This window comes from Podarcis vaucheri (genome assembly GCF_965113315.1).
Source record: "Podarcis vaucheri genome assembly, chromosome: 1".
NCBI classification, from domain to species: domain Eukaryota; kingdom Metazoa; phylum Chordata; class Lepidosauria; order Squamata; family Lacertidae; genus Podarcis; species Podarcis vaucheri.
In genome coordinates, this window is record NC_138759.1 from 18428332 (window position 1) to 18452944 (window position 24613).

Below are 24613 nucleotides of genomic sequence, written 5' to 3' on the forward strand. Positions count from 1 at the left end.
GCAGTGGCAGAAATGCCAAGAACCCAGGTTGAGGAGGTGGGAGGGCATGTAAAACAAGCAGCCGCTGAAGCAAAAAAAAGCCTGAAGAGAACTGAAGCTGAATATGAAGCCGTCAGGCATGAAAATGATTATCGCTTCAAAGGAAGCCTTGGAACAGGTAAAGTCAAAGAAGAGGGATACAAGCAGCTATTTCCGAGCAATTATTTATAATGACATCATTGCAAGCATTCAAAGAGGGACGTTGGCAGGTAGGAGCACGCCTGCCCGAATGCTTGTGAGCAGGATCAAGGTAGACTGCTGGCAACGTTGTGCTTGTCTCGATTGTGTAGGGTTCTGGCTCCATCTGTACTTTCCCCTGCCCCAGGACACTTTCCCCTCCTTGGAAATGATGTGCATTACATCAGTTTCCTGCCAGAGATTCTTGGGCTTGATTCTGGGATCACCCACTGTTGCCATCTTGACTTGTTTTGGGCCTTGGGGGAGGGGATGGTGAATACTTGGAACACTTGAAAACTGAACCCCTTTGGGAAGCATTTCAGATTTCACCCAGTCTTTCCTCCCTACCTTTTCCTACATCACCCTTAAGGCAGTGGTATAGAAAGTTAAAGGTAAAGGGGTAAAGGGTCCAGTCGTGGCCGACTCTGGGGTTGTGGTGCTCATCTCGCTTTATTGGCCGAGGGAGCCGGCGTACAGCTTCCGGGTCATGTGGCCAGCATGACTAAGCCGCTTCTGGCGAACCAGAGCAACGCACTGAAACACCGTTTACCTTCCCGTTGGAGTGGTACCTATTTATCTACTTGCACTTTGATGTGCTTTCGAACTGATAGGTTGGCAGGAACAGAGACCGAGAAACGGGAGCTCACCCCATTGCGGGGATTTGAGCTGCCGACCTTCTGATTGGCAAGTCCTAGGCTCTGTGGTTTAACCCACAGCGCCACCCATGTCCCTCTTGTATAGAAAGTTACTAATAAATATATGATGATGACAATGAATTATTATTATTATTATTTAATTGTTATGTATAATAATAATAATAATAATAATAATAATAATAATAATAATAATTTCTTTAGGATGAAAACACTGGAGACTTAAAGTTGCTTTAAAGCATTTGCTAGGTTTACCAATATAAACGAGCAGAGCCTATTGGAATAAACCAGTTTCCTTTCAAAAAAGAAAAGCAGACAGACCCACCAGATATCTGCACCTTCAGTTTCCACTAAATCTAGATGCAAGTTCAGTTCTGTTCTATCTTTCTCTGTCCATTCAAAGCCCAAACTGCTGTTTTTCATGCGCTCCCCTGAGATGATTAATGACTCGATGATGATGATAATGAATTATTATTATTATTATTATTATTATTATTATTATTATTATTATTATTATATATTAATTGTTCTTTAGTTTCTTCAGGATGAAAACACTGGGGACTTACAGTCCCTTTGAAGTATTTGCTAGATTTGCAAATATAAACGAGGAGAGCCTATTGGAATAAACCAGTTTTCTTTTTAAAAAGAAAGAAAAAAAGGCAGCAGATAGATTTCCAGAGACCTATTCAAGTCTGCACCTTCGGTTTCTGCTAAGTCCAGCTATAACTCTCAGTTATCCTGTTCTATTTTTCTCTGTCCATTTAAACCCCAAACTACTGTGTTTCACATGCCCCCTCCCTTGCAGATAATTTGTTTCAGATCCTACCCCCTGCAGGTGAAAATTAGCATTTTAGTTTTGTCCCTGACCACACATTCACAGTGATCAAGCCAGCCAAAACTCATAAATACAAGAAAAACAGTGTAATCGTGCACCATCATATTGCTTCATGTCATTCCGGCTATCTGTTAATATTGTTTTCTCATTTCTGTATATTTAGCTGCATACGTCACCTTCCTTATTTTTCTGTGGAGTTGTTGTTTTTAAGAAAAGAACAAGGGAGAAGAGGGAAAACCATAACCGCAAAAAAAAATTTAAATTGAAGCAAAGTTATTTCCTCGGGTGACAAAATTTTCTTTGGCTAGTTTTGTTCCAGCAACTAAGAGAAATCCCCCCTCCCCCAAAGAAACAGATGCTTCTGTAATTTGCTGAGGCTACTCCAATAAAGAACATCATCTTAACTAAATGATCTCATTGAGGAAGGTGATGGGAGCAATAAATAGCTTGATGATGTAAACAAATAATGCGAGCCAAGCTTCAGGCTTTGGGAGGGGGGTGGTCTTGAGTGCGCTGAAACCCTGCCACAACTCAAAGTTTTTTGCCTTTCTACCAAGCAGTCACTATGGCAATGGGGAAATATTGTGATGTATAGGAATTATGAGGCTATGATTCAGAAAGAACAGAAAGAGCATTCAAAGTCTCATTGGGCAAATTGTACACCAGCATGTTTCAATAGCAATGTTCAGATTCAGAGACGGCCGATATCCTAGTCCAGCTGCCTTTTATTTCATTTATTTATTCTATTCCATTTTTATACCACCTTTCCTTTAAGGAGGTCAAGGTGGCATGCATAGTCTCCTCCTCCCAACGACAACAACCCTGTAAAGTAGATGTCTGGCCCAAGGTCACCCACTGAGTTTAATGGCTGAACAGGGATTTGAATCCTGATCTCACTGGTCCTAGATGACAAAACTTTGATGGCAGAAAGTGAGAAGGAATTAAAGAACCTCTTAATGAGAGTGAAAGAGGAGAGTGCAAAATATGGTCTAAAGCCCAACATAAAAAAAACTAAGATCATGGCCACTGGCCCCATCACATCCTGGCAAATAGAAGATGAAGAAATGGAGGCAGTGACAGATTTTACCTTCTTGGGCTCCATGATCACTGCAGTCACGAAATTAAAAGACACCTACTTCTTGGGAGAAAAGCGATGACAAACCTAGACAGCATCTTAAAAAGCAGAGACATCACCTTGCCGACAAAAATCCATATAGTTAAAGCTATGGTTTTCCCAGTAGTGATGTATGGAAGTGAGAGCTGGACCATCAAGAAGGCTGATCGCCAAGAATTGATGCTTTTGAATTATGGTGCTGGAGGAGACTCTTGAGAGTCCCATGGACTGCAAGAAGATCAAACATATCCATTCTGAAGGAAATCAGCCCTGAGTGCTCACTGGAAGGACAGATCCTGAAGCTGAGGCTCCAATACTTTGGCCACCTCATGAGAAGAGAAGACTCCCTGGAAAAGACCCTGATGTTGGGAAAGGTTGAGGGCACAAGGAGAAAGAGACGACAGATGGTTGGACAGTGTTCTCGAAGCTACCAGCATGAGTTTGATCAAACTGCGGGAGGCAGTGGAAGACAGGAGTGCCTGGCGTGCTGTGGTCCATGGGGTCATGAAGAGTCGGACACGACTAAGCTACTAAACAACAACAACAACTCCCTAGTCCTAGTCCAACACTCTTGCCACTCTTACCACACTGTCCTATATTTAATCAGGCCAATAGCTGTTCTGGCTTAGGACTGTCTCCTCTCTGACTGACAGTGATTCTGCAAGGTCTCAGGAAGAGGTGTTTCCCAGCCCTGGGACCCCACTGAGATCCTTTTAACTGGGGGTGCTGGAAGTTAAACTCGGGGAGACCCAATATTAGAAAGTGATCTCTTAGAAAATAACAGTCACCTAGTCCCAAGGCACTCAAGGCAACTTAGGAAGCAAGGGGGGGGGGGAGGAACCCCACACCCAAACAGCTAAAACCAACAATTAGAACATACACAAATATAACAAGAGCAGGAAAAGCAGGCATATAACCCAGCCAAAAACTATCAGGAGGGCTAAAAGAATCTCATCACTGCTAATGGCAGGTATAGCCACACACTCACTGCTTATAAGACAGAAGGCAGGCAGGTGGGGAATAGCAGATTGGTGGAGTTGTACCATCGCTGAACAAGCATTTTGACATCCTGCAATGCCCTTATGGCTCTTAACCTTTCCCTAGGTCACTGAGAGACTTCTTTTCAGGAAATGGCTAATAAGCTAAATAACCTTTATTCTTTCTGTGGTGTCATGGGTGTGCTACAAAGGGCACAGACAGAAGGAAGGTAGAGAGATTTGAGCGCAGGCCCGTTCTTCTCATCCTCTAGCAACTTCAGTTGAACCCTGAACATGTTGAACCCTGAACACGTGCTTCCCAGTTCTGTGCACCTATAATCAAAAGTGTACAAAAGTGTATAACTCCCCTAATATATTGCCCACTACTCCATTCGTCCCACACCCATGCTCCCCAAGCAACAGTTTTGGTCACCTGTTTTCTCCCCAAACGTGTTTTTCTGGAGCCAGCCCTATGGAACTTACACCCAAGTCTGTGTACTGTAGGTCTGGCACTTTAGATAAAGGGGCATGTCAGAAGTGGGGAACCTCCAGATGTTGCTGGTCTCCAATGCAACTACAATGGCCAGAAATGATGGGAACGACATCGAGAAGGCTTCTCAACTTTGGTGTATCCATTTAATTAAGTACCACTTTCTGGTTTCCATGACAGAGGATATGTAAACTGCAATGAAAAGGATGCTCAGATGAGCACTGTCTAGGTTCACCTTTAATCGATCTCCTCTGCCTCGTTTTTGTACTTCTTTAAGTACAATCTCCTACAATCAAACCCGTGCTTTATCTTTGTGTTTGGCCTCCTTTCTCACCCAAGAAACACTTCCTGTGCTGGAATGGTGCAACTGTCTCTTCTCTTTTTTTGGTTAATATCCCATGGGTGAGGCTGAGTCGTACTCCCCCCCCCCCGCTTTTCCAGCTTAAGTTCCGCACTCCCTGGTGTGGCCTTTTCATGAGCTTGTCGCCAAGGGAAGCTGTCTGATCCCACCTCCCATGGGGTTTGGTGGCAGAAGGTACAACGGAGCCCCTTTGGCATCAATATGATTATACAAGTACTCCTCCAACTCAAAATGACCAGCCGTCAGGACTGTTGCCCGGCAACACGAAACTCTAGTGCAAACTGGGAGCTTCATTAATCTTTTAAAATACTGTATTTTGCCTTGCCGACTCATAAATAATGGATGCCGATTTGGGGACATCCTTGCAATGCGCCCATTGGCATCTCGACAGGAAGCAAGTCAATTATAGCCCCCCCCCCATTCAAAAAACAACCCTGATTTTTACTTGATCCAACTGTTTTGCTTTGAACCACATTCTGTTCAATACATGGATTGTGGTTGCGTGTTCAAACCACCGAGGGGGCGTTTTGAGGTTACATCGTGAAGATAACAGCTCTTCCTTGACTGAATCATGCAGCCAAGTCACCTATTGGTGGGGCCCCGCTATTTTAAACATATATAGCACCACCCATCACAAAATAAACAGCAAATTTGTTCTGCTTGCTGCACAGGTTACAAACACTTACAATTTATCTCCAGATAAGAATGTAACCAGTGCTTCCACTTTCATGCGGAAACAGAAATAGCTACCATGTTCTCAGCTGTGCAAGGGTTAAAATAGTTTCAAGTTTACAATTAAGATTTATTTGATTTCTTACAATAATTTGCATTCACGGCAATAGGGTGATAGGAAAAGGGGAAAGGGATAGAGACACACTCTCATATTGTCCTGTAACCACAGTTTCCCGGGGTCTACCCTGGAGGCTATTTAGCTAATGGTTCATTAGGCCCGTGTTTACAGCACTGTTTCTATTGAACCTTAGGGTTCTATGAGAACAGTACTTGAGAGTCCCACTTAAAATTAAAATAATTAATTTAGATGTAGCAGTGTCTATAAGAATACATCCCCACCAATAACAATATTTAATTGAACGCAACGCCCACTGTTGGGCATAACCATCCTGGCTTGCTAAACAATGGTTTAGGAAGGTGTGAATGAGCTTTGAGTCCACATGCTCCCGTTGTTGTTGTTTGTTGAATATATACGGTATATCGCCCTATACCTGGAGGTCTCAGGGCACTTTACTTCAGTGCTGCAATTTCCGTTATAATAAGCCATGGCTCCTTTTTATATCCAAAATGGAAAAGTGTGATTTAATTGTGGTTTACTAACTAAGATCTCAAACCAGGATCAATCCTTTCCTAGTTTAAGATCCTAGCTGAAGAATTTCTTCCCAAGGAGAAACATTCGATTCAACATTCCATGCTATTTTTGCACATGCCACCTATCTATCTATCTATCTATCTATCTATCTATCTATCTATCTAGTATACAACTCAGTTGCCAAAGTGGATTCTAAGCAGTTTACAAGTGTAAAATCCAATGACAAAAATACATACAAACACCCATGATTCAAGCAGACAATGAAACCGTTCCTTCAAATGCTATAAAAATAAACATGTGCAATGAAAAATGTGTGATAAAGTAAGCCCATTAAAAAAACAGCATGGCAATTTTAGATGGAATTTAGGAGAGAGCATAGAGAGTTAGCATCCTGTATGGGTAACAGCTGCTAGGATAATATATGCAAAAAAGAAAAAAGTGGAGGCAAGCGGGTATTTGCCTCCTATCAGAGAATGGTAGGAGAAGGTCTGGGAATTTCCTACAATGGCAAAATCAGCTTATTATATGAGAAGTAGACAAGGAGAGAGAGAGAGAGAGAACATATTTACGAGGAAATAGATAAAACTTTGTTCAGCGTAACAGGATCAGGAAATAAGTCCCAAATATAGATTATGGATTTACAGTATTCTGAATATAAAAAACCATCAGTGGCTTTGTTGTTGTTTTTGCCTATAATTCTGCCTTTTGTTTTTTTGGGGGGTTATAGATCTCTCTTTATGTTCATACAATTGATTATAAGTAAATAAAATAATAGATGGAATTTTATTGGGAACGACTTCCACTCTTCCTCAATTTTTTGTTTTTGGCTTGCCTTTTCTTTTGTTCTTAAGGGTGGCATTGGTTTGAGGGAGAATATTAAACATGTATTTATAGCATGTGTGAACTGTTTTCAGTCCGATGAAGGGCAGTTTTGCTTTATTTTTATTTCAAACATTTCATAATAAATTGGTAGGAGTTCCCCTGTTTTTTTTGAGCTGGGATATGTTGGGAATGGGTCAAATATAACCAAACTCCACTCCCTGCCTAAGGCCAGGCTCTCCTCCTGCCAGCCTCTGTGGATTAACCCAAAGAATCCATGCCACGGTATAAATCATTCAGAGAAATAATTATACCACAGAAAAAGTGTCCAGGTCAACAGGATTCTCTCCCTATTCCTTCTCTCAAATGAATGCGGATATTTACGAGAAGTTTAATTTTCAAAGACAGCATTCTTTCATTTAAACTGAGATGCCTCAGTTGGATCACTGCACCCTGCGAATCAAATTTCCACAAATGCCCCCAAAGTATTTTAGGATCCAGATAATCTCACAATGCAGAATGCAAAATAGCCAGTCATCTCCCTACCCCGCCCGCCCTCTATATATTCCAAGGCAATCTCTTGGAGTCAATTAGCTGGAGAATGTAATTGTCACAAGAAAGCTCATTTTCATTCATCTGAATTACCATATTCACGGTAAATAAAGTTCTGGTGGAATCCAGAGCTGTCCCATTGTTTTTAAAGCTGCAAACCTAACCCCAGAAGGCTGATCACAGAGGAACTGATGCTTTTAAATTATGGTGCTGGAGGAGACTCTTGAGAGTCCCATGGACTGCAAGAAGATCAAACCTCTCCATTCTGAAGGAAATCAGCCCTGAGTGCTCACTGGAAGGACAGATCCTGAAGCTGAGGCTCCAATCCTTTGCCACCTCATGAGAAGAGAAGACTCCCTGGAAAAGACCCTGATGTTGGGAAAGATGGAGGGCACAAGGAGAAGGGGATGACAGAGGACGAGATGGTTGGATAGTGTTCTCGAAGCTACCAGCATGAGTTTGACCAAACTGTGGGAGGCAGTGGAAGACAGGAGTGCCTGGTCCATGGGGACACGAAGAGTCGGACACGACTAAATGATTAAACAACAATCCCACTTACCTTGGAGTAAGCCCTACTGATTTAATTAGGACTTACTTCTGAGTAGGCATGGTTAGAACTGTGCTGTGTTGTCGCTGAACTTTCCCCAGGCAAACGAAAATGGCTCTGCTTTATTATTTGTGTTGAATTGGAAAATTAGGTAGCTACCGGCAGCCATGTACATGCATACCCTTTCTAGCGTTGGTAGAATGCCTGGAGCATAATACACTAGGCACAAAGGTGCCAATTAATGGAAGACAATTCAAGCTCACATCTCTTATAACTAAGGGCAGCGGTTGTACTCAGGTAGCTTATCTCACCCTTTGCAATTACTGCTTGTTGTAGAAACAACATAGCAACTGATATTCAAAGAGCCAAGGCACCGTGTGTGAAAAATTAGTCCTGTACTGTACTGGGAAGATCTGCATCCTAGGGATTAGAGAAGTCCATTTGGAGAAGAAGAAGAGGAGGAAGAAATAGGCAATGCTTTTCATGTGAGCAATTATTGCACTGAAGAGAGGGGGTGCAGATTTAGATAAACTCCCCTCTGAAAAGCTGGTTTTCCACACTTGCCACCCTCCCTCTGTATTTCGCATTCACAGTGGGTTGGCCTACTTCTTAAAATATTTGAATGCCTTGTGAATAATGCATGAGGAAAGAGATTTATGCATATTCATAATAATCACTGCTTGGCAAGGATGTCGAGAGATAGCACTGTTGAGGGCTAATGTTTAGAAGTATGGGTGGTGAAAATATTGATGTGCTAGATGATGATAGCATTGAGAGGAATTTGATAGCATTCAATATACACATGCGCACACAGCAATATGCAACCCGCTGCCTGCTAAGGATCTGCTTACAGCTGTGACTGTTATTAAAAATTAGCCCTGGCCATATGTTGAAAAACAGAACAACCGAAAACCTTCTGGGAATCGTGATTTTCTGGAAAATCCCATTACAGCCCAGACCTGGACACATTGTTCTTCGATCATTTCAGTTTTTCTCCTTATATTTAACAAATGCAGAACCAATGCAAAGTGGAAATCAGTGACTATGTTTATTTTTATGTGTATCTCAGAGTTCAAGCACTAATTTCAGGCTGGTGTAAAGGCCCAACCGAACAGCTACTGCCAACCAACATGTCCCCTTCACGCCTCCCTGGTAATGTCTCCTAAAAGAAACATGCCCTGTGAAATCATTCTGCTCATCATTTCCACCATTCCCAGTCCAGTTCATTGGCCATCACTTGCAAGGTTTGGAGAAATGTTGGGTATAACATGCCATGCATTTCTTTTACCAGCCAGTATTGGGGACACGTAGGGGAGATGTAATTCCACAGCAGCAAAATACACCAGGGCCTTGAAACACACAACATACACACACAAAAAGCATCCATACAATTTTTGGTTGCAGTTGGTGCAGAATCCCCTGAAGGTTCATAGGTCAGAGGTAGAACATCTGCTTGGCATACAGAACGTCCAAAATTCAATCCCCGGCAGCTCCAAGTAGGGCTGGGATTCTGGGCTCTGGCTCTGGCCTTGTCCAGACTTCCTTTTGTACCACATGTTCGAGGCACAGTTTCCAGATCTGTGTCCGGGCTTTCGTTATTATTCTTGTCCCGCCACTGTCCCCAGGAAAACCCACTGTTCACCGCTGAATCAGAATAAACTGCCATCCACAGAAAGCCCAATTGCTGTTTGCTCCTGTTCAGCAGTAAACAGTGGGTTTTCCAGGGGAAAACGGTGGGGCAAAAAAAAAAAAAGAAAAGAAAAGACTGCTTGAACACGGAACCTGGAAAGTGTAGCGCAAAAGGAAGTTCGGCTGAGCCCTCAATAGAAGTCATATTCCTATGATCTCTGTGGATGCCTTGCATCTCCTTGGTTTGAGAGACAGTAGTTGGGCCTGAACCTGCCAAGCAGCTTTCACTCAGGCACATCCTATTGTCACAGCAATTAATGTAAATAGGTAAAAGGACCCCTGACCATTAGGTCCGGACGTGGCCGACTCTGGGGTTGCGGCACTCATCTCGCTTTATTGTCTGAGGGAGCCGGCGTACAGCTTCCGGGTCATGTGGCCAGCATGACTAAGCCGCTTCGGGCGAACCAGGGCAAGCACACAGAAACACCGTTTACCTTCCCGCCGGAGCGGTACCTATTTATCTACTTGCGCTTTGGCGTGCTTTCGAACTGCTAGCTTGGCAGGAGCAGGGACCGAGCAACGGGAGCTCACCCTGTCATGGGGATTCAAACCGCCAACCTTCTGATCGGCAAGTCCTAGGCTCTGTGGTTTAACCCACAGCGCCACCCGCGCCCCTTGCAATTAATGTAGTAGCAACTAATTGCAGACCCTCTTTCGCTGAATGAGGAGGAGAGACTTCTTCTGGAAGAGGAAAGCCAGTTTGGAGAAAGGGGCCTTTTCCTTCTTATCCCCATTCCCTACCCCCCAAGGTAGAGAGGATGTAAGCAAGGAGTCTGTGCAAGGAACAGCAGATTGATAGGTTGGGTGAGACTGGGGGCTGAGGGAGGGCAGGGAGCAAAGAAGAACTGAGCAGTTCTCTACAAGAATCGGATGGCGTTAATACACTTGGTTGTATAGGTCACCAGGTCATATTATTCCTTGTTAGGGTGAATGTATTAAATGGGAGCAATTCTTTCCAAATTTGCATCTAAAAATGAGCGCGTGCAATTTTGATGCAAATTGGCATCCTTTTCCTTGGGGTGATGTGCATTGCCAAAAAAGCCAAAACGTAAAGTGGCCACTCTAAGTGGCCCTGGGTGCCTGTTGTCCTGGAGGTCAGTTGTGGTTGCAGAGGACTTGAGGGAGGTACGATTGGGTTGCTTAATACTGTACTTATACTCAGCCTGTATATTTGTAAGCAAAACTAAACATTACAAAAAGCCAATTAGTTTCCAGCAATCTCAATCCAAAGGAAACTGGACCAGTTGGAATCCCTGAAACATCTCATCTAACAACCTGGGAGAATAAAATGTACTGTATTATTCAAGCCCTCTCCCTATGGTAAACTCTGGGCAAATAATATTGCAGTCCAGGTTCTAAGGTTCTCCATTTCACACTCATTTAACAATTAGCAGTCTTGAGGGGCAGCCCTACATAGAAATAAGTGCAGCAGTGAATGCTCAAGGTCATGACAGCATATATAATGTTTCTAGCTCTGATTCCAAATGAGCTGGAACTTAACCGTGCAAGCAGGAGACACACATTGAGTTGCCAGAAACATATCTATGCACTCTCATTCTCTATATCTTGCTACTTTTCTACGTTCAAGGCGTGGTGCTTGGAGCGTTTGGTTGGCTGGGTTTTTTTCCGTCTCTCATCCACAGTCCAAAGTGGTAGTTCATGGAAGGCTGCATCATTAGCTTTGGCAGATGTTTTGCACTACGACGGCCATCAGCTGCCACATGCCGGCTAGAGGGCACCTGGTTGCCAAAGGCCACCACAATGCATCACACTTCCTGAGTAACTGCTTCAATGAAACATTGCCAGAAGGACAGTAGCTCACGGACAGAGCACCTGCTTCGCATGCAAAAGGTCCCAGCTTCAACTGCTCCTGTTTTATTAGTTAATTGCAAGGATGCACCAATCTACTTGTGGTTATTGCAGAGGGCCACCCATACCTGAAGGAGCGTCTCCACCCCCATCGTTCTGCCCGGACACTGAGATCCAGCGCCGAGGGCCTTCTGGCAGTTCCCTCACTGCGAGAAGTCAAGTTACAGGGAACCAGGCAGAGGGCCTTCTCGGTAGTGGCACCCGCCCTGTGGAACGCCCTCCCATCAGATGTCAAAGAGAAAAACAACTACCAGACTTTTAGAAGACATCTGAAGGCAGCCCTGTTTCGGGAAGCTTTTAATGTTTAACAGACTATTGTATTTTAATATTTTGTTGGAAGCCGCCCAGAGTGGCTGGGGAAACCCAGCCATATGGGTGGGGTATAAATAATAAATAATAAATTATAATTATAATATGCTTTTTGATGCAAAGTTATCACATACATACCCTGGTTTATACACAGGGTTAATTTGTAAAGCATTTTTGCAACATTGTTAGACAATAAATTACAGCAAAACCCATTTGGTTTGGGATTTTTGTTATGAACTCTAAAATGCAGGCGGGATTTGCTGACAAATGAGTTGCTGGTTTTTTTAAAAACAACTCAGACAGTATATTGTTTTGAGTCAGCAGTATGTGAGACGCTGTCTTAGAGAAACGCTGTAGAATTCCTTGCAAAATAGTCTTGGAAGCAGTGCTTTTTTAAAAAAAATGTTTAGGGGTACTCTCATTTTCCTACTCATATTGAAATACCGCCCCTCAATGAGGCCAAACTTCGATTCACAAAATGTTTAGTGGTATGTGTACCCCTGCATCCCCCCAGGGGAAAAAAGCACTGCTTGGAAGGAATTGCACCCACAGTTTCTAGTTCATGCTGTAAACAGAAGGCAGTCAGAAAAGCTGCAAGGATCTCACCTTCCAGTGGCGTAGTGTGGGTTGTCAGCACCCGGGGCAAGGCAAGTAATTTGCGCCCCCTAACCCGTGGATTTGTGCCCCCTAACCCTAACCCCCAGATGTTGCGCCCGGTGCGGCCGCACCCCCGCACCCCCACGCTACGCCACTGTCACCTTCGCAATCAGCACGAACATTTATGAAGTTGTACATCAGCAATGAGGAAGACCTGTTGGCAGTTCCTATCTGGCCCTTGTCCAAAAGTCCTTCCCTCTGCTCACTCTAGACTCAGGTGAGACACTCACAAAGTGAGGCTCTACCCCTCTGCACTACTGCCCTTAGTCACCCCAGATGCTCGCTACCAGGGGTGGGGAGAGAAATTCAATTTCGTTCACGCCGAAAGGCTCACCTAATTAACTCACAGCATGTGACCCAAAACAAAGCCATCCTTCGAAATTACCACTTCCCGAAATTTTGCAATGCAGTTCTCTAGCCAATAATTGTGCGCAAAAACACATGTACAGTGGTACCTTGGGTTAATTACTTAATTCATTCCGGAGGTCTGTTCTTAACCTGAAACTGTTCGTAACCTGAAGCACCACTTTAGCTAATGGGGCCTCCTGCTGCCACTGTAGCACGATTTCTGTTCTCACCCTGAAGCAAAGTTCTTAACCTGAAGCACTATTTCTGGGTTAGTGGAGTCTGTAACCTGAAGCGTATGTAACCTGAAGCGTATGTAACCTGAGGTACCACTGTACTAGGTATGCATTAATTTAGGAAAAATAACATGCCAAAAATACATTCTATGCCCTCTGTGCCTCTCCTCCAGGTATTGTATCCTGTTAGCCACGGGGCAGAGAATTTTCATCAGCCTGAGCTCCACATCCTCTTGTGGGCAGCCTTTCAGGGGTCAAGTACCAGGAGTGGCATGGAGCAACAGAGGTGTCCGACATCTTGTTTTCACAATCGCCAACCAGGTGCCTATGGGAAACCTGCAAGCAGAACTTTAGTGCTCTCTATGCTTCTGATTGGGACACGGGTGGCACTGTGGGTTAAACCACAGAGCCTAGGAGTTGCCGATGAGAAGGTTGGTGGTTCGAATCCCCGCGACGGGGTGAGCTCCTGTTGCTCGGTCCCTGCTCCTGCCAACCTAACAGTTCGAAAGCACGAAGTGCAAGTAGATAAATAGGTACCGCTCCGGCGGGAAGGTAAACGGCGTTTCCGTGCGCTGCTCTGGTTTGCCAGAAGCGGCTTAGTCATGTTGGCCACATGACCCGGAAGCTGTACACTGGCTCCCTTGGCCAATAAAGCGAGATGAGCACCGCAACCCCAGAGTCGGTCACGACTGGATCTAATGGTCAGGGGTCCCTTTACCTTTACCTTTTATGCTTCTGATTCTCAGCAACTGGTATTCAGAGACATTCCACTTCTCATATTGGATGGAGAACAGAGCCGCCGTGGCTATAGCCATTCAGCAGCGGATGCCACGGTGGGATAAATGAGATACAGAAATATCACCCACTCTAAACCTTTGGGGGCATTAATCTAAATTAATAGCACTAGATAATAATGTCAGAGTCAGCTCCCCTCAGTATTTGAAAGGACAGCCCAGCTAGCATTTCATACATATCAACAGCAAGGCAGCCAGATAACATGTGCACATCTCCTCCTAAATCTGCTTCTATATATAGAATTCATCGTCAGGCTTTACCTTTCCAAGTATAAGTTTATGGGGAAAGACAATGGAGCTATTTAATTTGCATGGATTAGTCACAGCACGAAACCCAGGCTTTATGGCCTTTCAATGAGGCTAAGACTCTAGATTAGATTTCCTTCACTAGCTGCTGAAACCACACACACACACGTTTCTTGCTTTGCACTCTTAATACAATAAACAGAAATGAGACACGTTAAAAATAAAATAAAAGGCTACAACCAATTCTTTGTTTTTCTCATTACCACTCAAAAGTACAGCTGTTTACAGCCCTGCCAGTGGCTGAAGCAAACCCTTCTTATTAGGCAGAATTAAGCCATTAATGACATTACAGCTTGGTTCGGATTTACAGCCTTTTTTTCCCTACAGCCACCTGTCCAGCTTTTCTAATTATCCTGAAGGAGCAGAAAAGCTTCTTCTTGCCTTCAGTACAAGCTAAAAAGGGTTCCTTCTTCTGAAATGATAATACTTAAGAGAAACGGCTTTGTCGCCTCAACACAATGGCAAAGATTAAAACAACTTTACTAAATATCTGCCTCCCCCTTTCTGATTCCCTTTCCCACCCTGACAGCTCTTCCGATGTAATGGTTTTGCTGCCAAGGGGAGGGTAATTTTGGGTGCTTGCATATCAAGTGATTTCAAATAAAGTTTTTGTTCACATAGCTATCTTGGGGATGACCCTATGTGCCACACCGGAAGTCCAAAATAGTCCCAGTTCATGAAATCATCCATGGGTTAAGTTGCATGGGTGACCCATTCTGACAAAATATTTTCATGCATTGCGGTGGGCAGGGTGTCTGAAATGCATTCCTAGAGTACATAATATTAACTTGGAACGGATCCTTCCTCTCTCTCTTTCCCACTCTGTATTCCAACAGCGGAAACAAGGAAATGGAAATGAACTTGCAATGTAATATCCCTAGCCCAGTGACCAAAGTCCCCTTAACCAACATCCAGCCCAAAATGAACAGACTTAGCAACAAATCCACGAAGAGATGCAATACAGAATAACTAAGAGAAAGAAGAAGAGACCTGCCAAGCTGTCAGAAGGTCCAATGTGATCCATCTGCAATGGCTCTTCTGGAATAGATTTCATGTTCGTCCCCAACGCTTCGGAGGCTGCGGGCAGCGGGTGCCCAGTATTCAAAGAACTTTGCATGAGAGACGGCCGGCTCTTTTTCCTGCTTTATACTTATGTAAAGGTTGCAATGATAGTGGGGCTGAAAACACACACACACACACTCTTTCTCTAAATTAACTGAGCCTCCTTTAAGCCATGGCATTAAGGTGATGTCGTAAGAAGCAGCTTACCATGCCAAGGTCATTGGAAAGGGAGAGTTCCCCTATGCATTCCAGGCCTGCAGTAAACCAATTTGCAGGCTGAAGGACGTTTCATTGGCTGCCTCCCGCCTACGTGAAAACTTTGGAAACTGCTGTGGTTCTGATTGGAAAGATGCACAGCTTTGCCTATCAGTGCAAATAGGTATGGTTTGCCTAATCCTCTTATATAGCTGCCCAACTAGGTGGCAGGGACCGTATCTTATGGTAGAGAATTACATAGTTTAGCAATGCACGGTGTGAAGCGCTAGGACACAACAACACCACACAAAGCACATTTAAAGCACATGGCTTCCCGCCAAAAATCCTGGGAACTGTAGTTTGCTCAGTGTGCTGGGAATTGTAGCTCTGTGAGGGTTAAACAACATTTCCATGACGGGGACGGGGGCAGTCCTGTGCATCAAATGTGCTTGAAACGAATGGTATAGATGTGACCTTAACTTCCTTTTGTCTGTCCTGATCTTCACCTGATGACTCCAAGATCTAGCCTTGTGCCTGAGTTTTTCTGTCTACCCTCTTTTCTACAGCCTGTGTGCAATGTTATATACCTCTGGCATGTGCCCACCTTACCTGTCTTTTCCCTGAACTTAAAAGCCTCAAACGGCATAACCTTTCCAGGCGTTCAAAGATACTCAGAGATACGCAGAGTACAATGTAGCATACATTAGATTTCGCGGATCTCGCCAGCACTCACCAAGGACTCATTCCTGGGCATATCTATACCATGTTGTTGTTGTTTAGTCGTGTCCGACTCTTCATGACCCCATGGACCAGAGCACGCCAGGTACTCCTGTCTTCCACTGCCTCCCACAGTTTGGTCAAACTCATGCTGGTACCTTCGAGAACGCTGTCCAACCATCTTGTCCTCTGTTGTCTCCTTCTCCTTGTGCCCGCCATCTTTCCCAATCGGCATCAGGGTCTTTTCCAGGGAGTCTTCTCTTCTCATGAGGTGGCCAAAGTATTGGAGCCTCAGCTTCACGATCTGTCCTTCCAGTGAGCACTCAGGGCTGATTTCCTTAAGAATGGATGCGTTTGATCTTCTTGCAGTCCATGGGACTCTCAAGAGTCTCCTCCATAATTCAAAAGCATCAATTCTTCGGCGATCAGCCTTCTTTATGGTCCAGCTCTCACTTCCATACATCACTACTGGGAAAACCATAGCTTTAACTATATGGGCCTTTGTTTGCAAGGTGATGTCTCTGCTTTTTAAGATGCTGTCTGGGTTTGCCATCGCCTTTCTCCCAAGAAGCAGGCGTCTTTTAACTTCATAGCTGCTGTCACCATCTGCAGTGATCATGGAGCCAAATAAAGTAAAATCTCTCACTGCCTCCATTCCTTCCCCTTCTATTTGCCAGGAGGTGATGGGGCCAGTGGCCATGATCTTCATTTGATGTTGAGCTTCAGACCATATTTTGCACTCTCCTCTTTCACCCTCATTAAAAGCTTATTTAATTGCTCCTCACTTTCTGCCATCAAGGTTGTGTCATCTGCATATCTGAGGTGGTTGATATTTCTTCCGGCAATCTTAATTCCAGCTAGAGATTCATCCAGCCCAGCCTTTCGCATCTATACCATACTCTACAACATTCCTCGGACGAAATAGGGACATTCTCACTCCACACCCCCAATTGACCCTCCTCAACCACATCTTGAACCCCCATTCCCCCCTGCCGCAGAGCATTTCCACCATCACGATGCCAACAGGACACAGCACAATATAAATTTGCAATGTGGGAAGACCCTCGGTTGCTGTGGACATCTAAAACGTTGAGCCAAGATGTTTGTGTTCTACAATGCCTAGCATAAAACTGAATTCCAGCTCATGTTAACGCAGGCTGGTTTATCTGCCACACCTTGGGCTTTTATTTTATTTTATTTTTAGGCAACAGTGGTTTTGACTTTGCATATAGTTTGATGTATGAAAACAAATGAGCAAGGCCAGGTTTTCCATTCCCACCCTTCCAAAGCTGCCACTTTAGACCATCCAGGTGACTAAAAAAAAGAGAGAGCGAAAGCAGCAGGTGGCAGGTGCCTAACACTCCAAAATGGATGAAAAGTTACGCTGTTGTTTACTCAGATGAGGGTCAATTTATAAATGCTTTTGGGGGAACAGCTTTGCAATGCCACTTTTTCTGTGTCATCCCAGGCCTTTATTATCGAACGGCAAGCACTGGCTGCTCATATCCTACCAGCCCAGGTTCAAGGTACCCTGAAAAATGTGAGTCCTGGATACCTGATATCCAAGATTGATCTCTGGGATCGTCCAAACGAGTGCTGTCAGTTTTCCATCATGTATGGTTCCAACCCAGAAGTCAGGCATGCTCTTCCAGCAGAGATTCAGCAGGCATCCTTGCTTCTAACTTTCAGACATCTCTCGAAGACCTTTTTTGTGTAGACAGGCCTTTAGGTATTTCACTGTATGTCTTCCCTCAGAGGAGTAAACAGCAGCTTTAGGGCGTGGATCAGGATTAAGAACCAGTGCACTGGGAAGAGTTAAATCTTCCCTTTCACAAAACCAGTGGCGGAAACACCAACAAGGCATCCTCTGATGATCATAAGGCCCGTGATGTTCGATACTGGGTAAAGTCCTTGACAGACAGAAATTTGAAGTCCTTTTTCTTTCTTCTTTTCTTTTCTTTTCTTTTCTTTTCTTTTCTTTTCTTATTTCCTTTTATCGCTCTTCCTTTCCTTTCCCTTTCCTTTCCTTTGGTGTCCTCTGCTCTGGGCCATTATTGGGGTCCAAGGATTACAAGGTAAAGGTAAAAGGTAAAGGACCCCTGGACAGTTACATCCAGTCAAAGGTGACTATGGGGTGCGGTGCTCATCTTGCTTTCAGGCCGAGGGAGCCGGCGCTTGTCCACAGACAGCTTTCTGGGTCATCTGGCCAGCAGGACTAAACCACTTATGGAGCAAGAGAACACCGTGACGGAAACCAGAGCACATGGAAACACCATTTACCTTCCCGCTGCAGCAATACCTATTCATCTACTTGCGCTGGTGTGCTTTTGAACTGCTAGGCTGGCAGGAGCTGGGACAGAGCAATGGGGACTCGAACCGCCAACCTTCTGATTGGCAAGCCCAAGAGGCTCAATGGTTTAGCCCACAGCACCCCCCACAGGGATGGAAGGACCCTGAATGAGAAGCAGGGAAGAGAAGACCTCCCAGGGTGAAAGCCTGGGAGAAGGAAGGAAAACTCCCAAGTGAGAGGAGCTGGGAAGGTGTACCACTTTCTCTGTTAAACAATGGTGAACCTTGGAGAGAGGACACTGCATTTTCTTTTCTCTTGCATTCCCTGCTTTTTGTTTAGATTAGTTTACTTTATCTTGTTGTATTAAGCAGCAGCTTTAATAAAACCTTATGGGAAATAGATACTGGGAGAGGTGCTCTTTTAGGTACTTGGGTGTCAAGCTCCTTAGGGCTTTGTGGGCAAGTGCTAATGCCTTGAATTGCCTGGGAGCTCAATAGCAGCCAGTGCAGCACTTTTCAGCAGGTTCCATTGGGCTGCCTCACTTACCAACCTAGCAAAGGCATTTTGTGCTAGCCTGTGGCTCTTCAGACCATCTTCAAGGGCAGCCCCACATAAAGCACATTGCAGTAGCACTACTGTGCATTATAACAAGGCACATCATGCAAGTGGTCTGTGTGAGTAGCATGTCTTTGTGGGAGAGAACCTATAGAACAGCACAGAAGTAACAACTGCGAGCAGGAGGGATATTCTGCGTCCACAGAAGTTGCTTCTACGTTATCCTTCCGAGTTACCTCCTCTTACATTGACATTGTTTATATCACTAGCCCATTAAAGCAAACTGGTTACACACAAAAATGGCCAGTTATTATAACAGATGAGTAAGATCTTAGTCATTGCCATTTTTTTTTTTATTCCATGTGTTCCATCCAGCATGAGGGGGTGTAAGTAATGTTTACAATGCAAGCGGAATTATATCATTTTTTGAGGGCCAGCCAGTTGCAACGGAATGACTGTGCTCAGTATTCTATCGGAAAGAGCTTTTTGGAAGGTTTCATGTGCATTTTGTTGGAAGTTGCTCAACTGTGATCACAGGAGCAAAGGCTGGATTCCCAGATCTAATTATCAGGCTTATCTTTCAGAAAGTTATGTGCATAACCAAGTCTGATCAAAACCCATAATGTGGCCCTTAATATTTCAGGAACACAGAAATGCTGCATTCATTTTTCTATTTACCCAGAAAAAACAAAACAAAAACCACAACGGTAAAATCTTTGAATGTATTTAAATTAAAATTCCTTCTTCCTCCTACACCTTATCTTCTTTTTCTTCTTCTTCTTCTTCAGCAATTTTGCAGCAATGGTGATGCAAGTTGCTTCCGGATGACCTGTTTGGTGAGCATTCATCCTGATTTGTTTGTGCAAAGTTTGCAGGGACCCCAGATAGCATTGGCTATTTATGGAGCATTCATTCCTATTTGTTTGCGGGGAGCTTACACAATCGTGCACCAGGCATCATCTCACACTTTCAAGTGCATTTTCCCCATCACTTTCTTATCGTGAAAAGTATGATTTGCAGTGAAGCGGTTTGTTGTCCAAGAGCACCAACTCAGCATGAACTGCACAACCTGAATTTGACAGTATGTGGTTGAATCCCACCTGAACCCTACCTGTCAATATCCTGTGGTGCCCAGAGCCAGATACAGACCCACACGTGGAGTGCTGTGTCCAGTTCGGGTCCCCACAATTTAAGAAGGATACTGACATGCTGGAATGTGTGTAGTGGAGGAAGCCCAAGATGATAATCAGTAGTGGGAGTTGGGTATGCTTAGCCTGGATAAGGTAATAATAATAATAATAATAATAATAATAATAATAATAATAATAATAATTTATTATTTATACCCCGCCCATCTGGCTGGGTTTCCCCAGCCACTCTGGGCGGCTTCCAAAAGAATATTAAAATACTATGATACATCAAACATTAAAAGCTTCCCTAAACAGGGCTGCCTTCAGATGTCTTCTAAAAGTCTGGTAGTTGTTGTTCTCTCTGACATCTGGTGGGAGGGCGTTCCACAGGGAGGGCGCCACTACCGAGAAGGCCCTCTGCCTGGTTCCCTGTAACTTGGCTTCTCGCAGTGAGGGAACCGCCAGAAGGCCCTCGGTGCTGGACCTCAGTGTCCGGGTAGAACGATGGAGGTGGAGACGCTCCTTCAGGTATACTGGACCGAGGCCGTTTAGGGCTTTAAAGGTCAGCACCAACACTTTGAATTGTGCTCGGAAACGTACTGGGAGCCAATGTAGGTCTTTCAAGACCGGTGTTATATGGTCTCGGCGGCTGCTCCCGGGTAAGACTGAGAGGAGATATGATAGCCACTTTCAATTATCTAAAGGGCTGTCAAATGGAAGATGGAGCAAGTTTGATTTCTCCTGCTCTGGAGGGTAGGACCTGGACTAGAGACTGAACCTTCTGCATGCGTGTGTGCACCCTCCTTTGCCCACTCCCAATTAACTTCCGTCTCCAGGACATTCCAGATAAACATCAGGAAGAACTTTCTGACAGTAAGAGCTGTTTGACAATGGAACAGTCTCCTTCAGGAGGTTGTGGACTCTCCTTCCTTGGAGGTTTTTAAGCAGAGGTTTGATGGCCACCTGTTATGGATGCTTTAGTTGAGATTCCTGCATTGCAGGGGGTTGGACTAGATGACTCTTGGGATACCTTCCAATTCGAATATTCTATGATAACAGTGACAGTTTTGATGTGTCCTCAGTTACAGGCAATTTATCTCTTTCAATAAACCCAATCAGAAGAGCTCTGAATTTTCCTGGAAGGGGAGCCATTTACCAAGGTGCAACTCTGGGCCGGCCCACCCATGAGGTAAGGTGAGGTGACTGCCTTGGGTGGCAGGATTCACAAGGGCAGAAGATCCAGATGTAGATATTTATTGCCCCCTTGTTCCTGATGTAGATCTTCACTCACTCCTTCTTCCCTGGTGGGGACGGTGGGTGCCATATTGTGGTTTGCCTCAGGTGCCAAAATGCCTTGGGCCCGCCCTGGTACAACTGCATGCTATCCAGTAGTGGATGAGCCTGATGCCCTAAGGGAAATTTGGGGGGGGGGGTGAATCATAATCTAACTGTGAATTTAGCTAAAACACAAGGTGGGGCCGGGAACTCAAGCAATGGCTGTTGCAGATGTTCAGGTTTGCCAGTATGAACTGCAAATGTCTGCTTTAAGTGTGGGGGGTTTCTGTGGTTAATTCTGACCATGTGAGCATTAGCTCTATGATCTTTCAGTAAAGGCACATTTAGCAAAATTAGCACCGAGTAAATCTTAAGCTGATGTGACTTCAGCCTAAATGGAGTCAGCTGGAATGAGTAATGCCTTGCATATCCTTTGGCTGAAAGTAGGGTTGAGAACAGGGTGCGGGAGGAGAGAAAGACGGTGGGCTGGTTTTTCCCCTGAGCAATCAGAACCTCATGAAGTGATGTGAGTCAGAACATTTCATGTGGATAAAAAGCTTTAAGAAAGGAAGCTTTGTCCCTCTATAACGGTGGGTGATTAAGCCTCTACAATCTATAATAGTGGGGCTGGCTCAGTGAGGTAATTTGAAAGACCGGTATCATGTTCACCAGTGCAGTGGGAAGTTTCACAATGGGATCTTTTATTTTACAGTACATACCTGTTCACAGTGATGGTGTATCCTGGCACCCTGATGCAAAAGCCAGTGGCACCAACAATGAACGCCAGTGCCAGGGTTTTCACCTTTGGAATCCCTATATTGCTCTTGTTCTCACTACATACAAGCGAAAGGTCAGTAAAAGGATGGGGGAATTGCTGCATTCAAAGTGGGTAGCTATGCTTAGTTAAGACTTCTTTGAAGGGCTAGATTAAAAGTATGCCCACTGATTAATAAAAGTATGGTTGTCCACTTATATCTATGGGTATAGGGTGGTATACAAATATATTCTAGTAATAGTAATAATAATAATAATAATACTGCACTGACTTACTCTTCTAAAGGCATAGTCACAGTGGCCAGTTGAAAAGTTGGCAATCCTAAAGGACGAATGTTATAGCTAATTGTACGGTTAGGTGACTTTAGACTCTGGGATTAACCTTGTGCAGTGGGGCTTCTTTGCATGGTAAAGTGTATGACTTCACCTACTGCAAAATGACAGCCCTCCTGGTGTGTGTGGCCTTGTGAAAACCAGCCTAAATCGCTGGCTGTTGTGGACTCCCACTCCCATTAGCCTTGGTCAGGGTGGCCAGCTGCCAGGGATGATGGGAAGTATAGTTCTAAAGGATCTACCTTGGCTTCCAGTATGTTACCGAGCACAATTCAAAGTGCTGGTGCTGACCGTTAAAGCGCTAAACGACTTCAGCCCTGTATACCTGAAGGAGCATCACCCCCATCGTCCAGCCCAGACACTGAGGTCCAGCGCCGAGGGCCTTCTGGCAAGAAGTGAAGCTGCAGGGAACCAGGCAGGAGGACTTCTTGGTAGTGGCACCTGCCCTGTGGAATGCCCTCCTGTCAGATGGAAAGGAGATAAAACAGCTACACAACTTTTGGAAGACATCTGAAGGCAGTCCTGTACAGTATCAGGAAGTTTTTAAAATTTGATGTTATGTTTTTAGATGAGTTGGAAGCCACCCAGAGTGGCTGGGGCAACCCAGCCAGATGGGCAGGGTATACAAAATAAAGTTCTTCTTCTTGTTGTTATCTGGAGGGCTATAGGTTTGCCACTCCTGGTTTAAAGGCTGCCCATGTAGCTGGCCTTCATTACTGAACTATTTGCATATCCCTGTCTTTAATGTATAGTAACCAGCCATTAAAAGGAAAACCTGGGTTATTCTCATGCACTGTGTGCCCACTGCATCAGGAAAACAATATTTTCATGTCCTTTTCTGCCAGCTAGACTGCAGAAATGTCCTAGTGATGAAAAATGGTGCCACGGCTATTGTGAGGGCTAATGGAAGGAAAATGAAATAGAATCCATCTTCCTTGCGAGGCACCTGTAATGTGCATCAAGAAATGAACACTGCCAATTTATATACAGTGTCTGGCGTAACAAGGATGTCAGAAATGGGACCAATTTCATTTTATCCTACTTTACACTAATTTGCAGAGCTGAGAATTAAATCCTGGTCAACACCCTTCGTTATCTATGTGGAGAGAGGGGTTTTGTCAAGGGAAGGTTCACACAAGGAATTATTTTGTCCTTCTTCTGTAAAGAAATTTATTTCCTTCTTACTTTTAAATGTAAAGAAATCCATGGGATAGGTGCAAAGAAGCTTAGGGCGTTTGCTCTGGGGCTTCCAAGTCCCTGGTTTTCACCTCAGCTTCCCACCTATAAAAGCCCGTTGGATTGTTCCCTGAAAAGCTGGTTCAGAATGAGTGTGTCGGAAGGTTCCTCCTGAAGTGACCTTTGATACTGCAAGTGGAGCTTCAGTTACAAATGGGAACTCCACAAGTACTGGAGTGCACACATGGGGCTCTTCAGAAAGAGACCCTGAGGATCATCTAGTCCAACCCCCTGAAATGCAGGAATCCCAACTAAAGCATCCATCGCTCCAGCAACATATCTCTATTTCCTCGCATCCAGAAACGCAGGAAGGGCTTTCACTCTTGCTAGAAGCTCGACCTTGCCCTCACCAGTTCTGGAAGGCTCCTATAGAAGAGACTTTGCGCCTGCCTATTAGGGGAAATAGGAAGCCCTGAACATATACTTTTTAGATGTCCCTTTTATGTTGAGATTCGTAGAGACACCATTGATCCTTTGCTGAAGAGGCTCGCTGATCTTTCAGACAAGTCTAAACTTAATTCTCTCCTCTTAGGCAAAGATCACAAGAAGACCTGGCTGGTAGCCAGATTCTGCGCCCAGATTTGTAGGCACAGATCATCCTCTTGAATAAAATAGCTTACCAGGGAAATGCTGAAGTCACCCTTTGGGATGCCTAAGGGTAAATTTTTATGGTAGCCCAAATCTCAGTTGTACGGGTGTATGTATATATCTCAATTTTAACACATGAACTATTGCTGCGATCTGCTCTGATTGTATATTTTATCTTTATGAACGCTGTTTTTATTGTGTTGTGCAAGCTGGTCTTTGACCGTAATAAATTGTCTGTCTGTCTGTCTATCTATCTATCTATCTATCTATCTATCTATCTATCTATCATCTATCTATCTATCTATCTATCTATCATCTATCTATTATCCATGACAGATGGCCATCCAATCTCTGTGTAACAACCT

General features: G+C 44.4%; 1 protein-coding gene across 1 annotated transcript in view; it reads right to left on the reverse strand.

Moving 5' to 3' along the window:
- The window catches only part of EML1 (EMAP like 1), a 140385-nt gene that overhangs the window by 95773 nt on the left and 19999 nt on the right, over positions 1-24613 (reverse strand). The window lies entirely within an intron of this gene.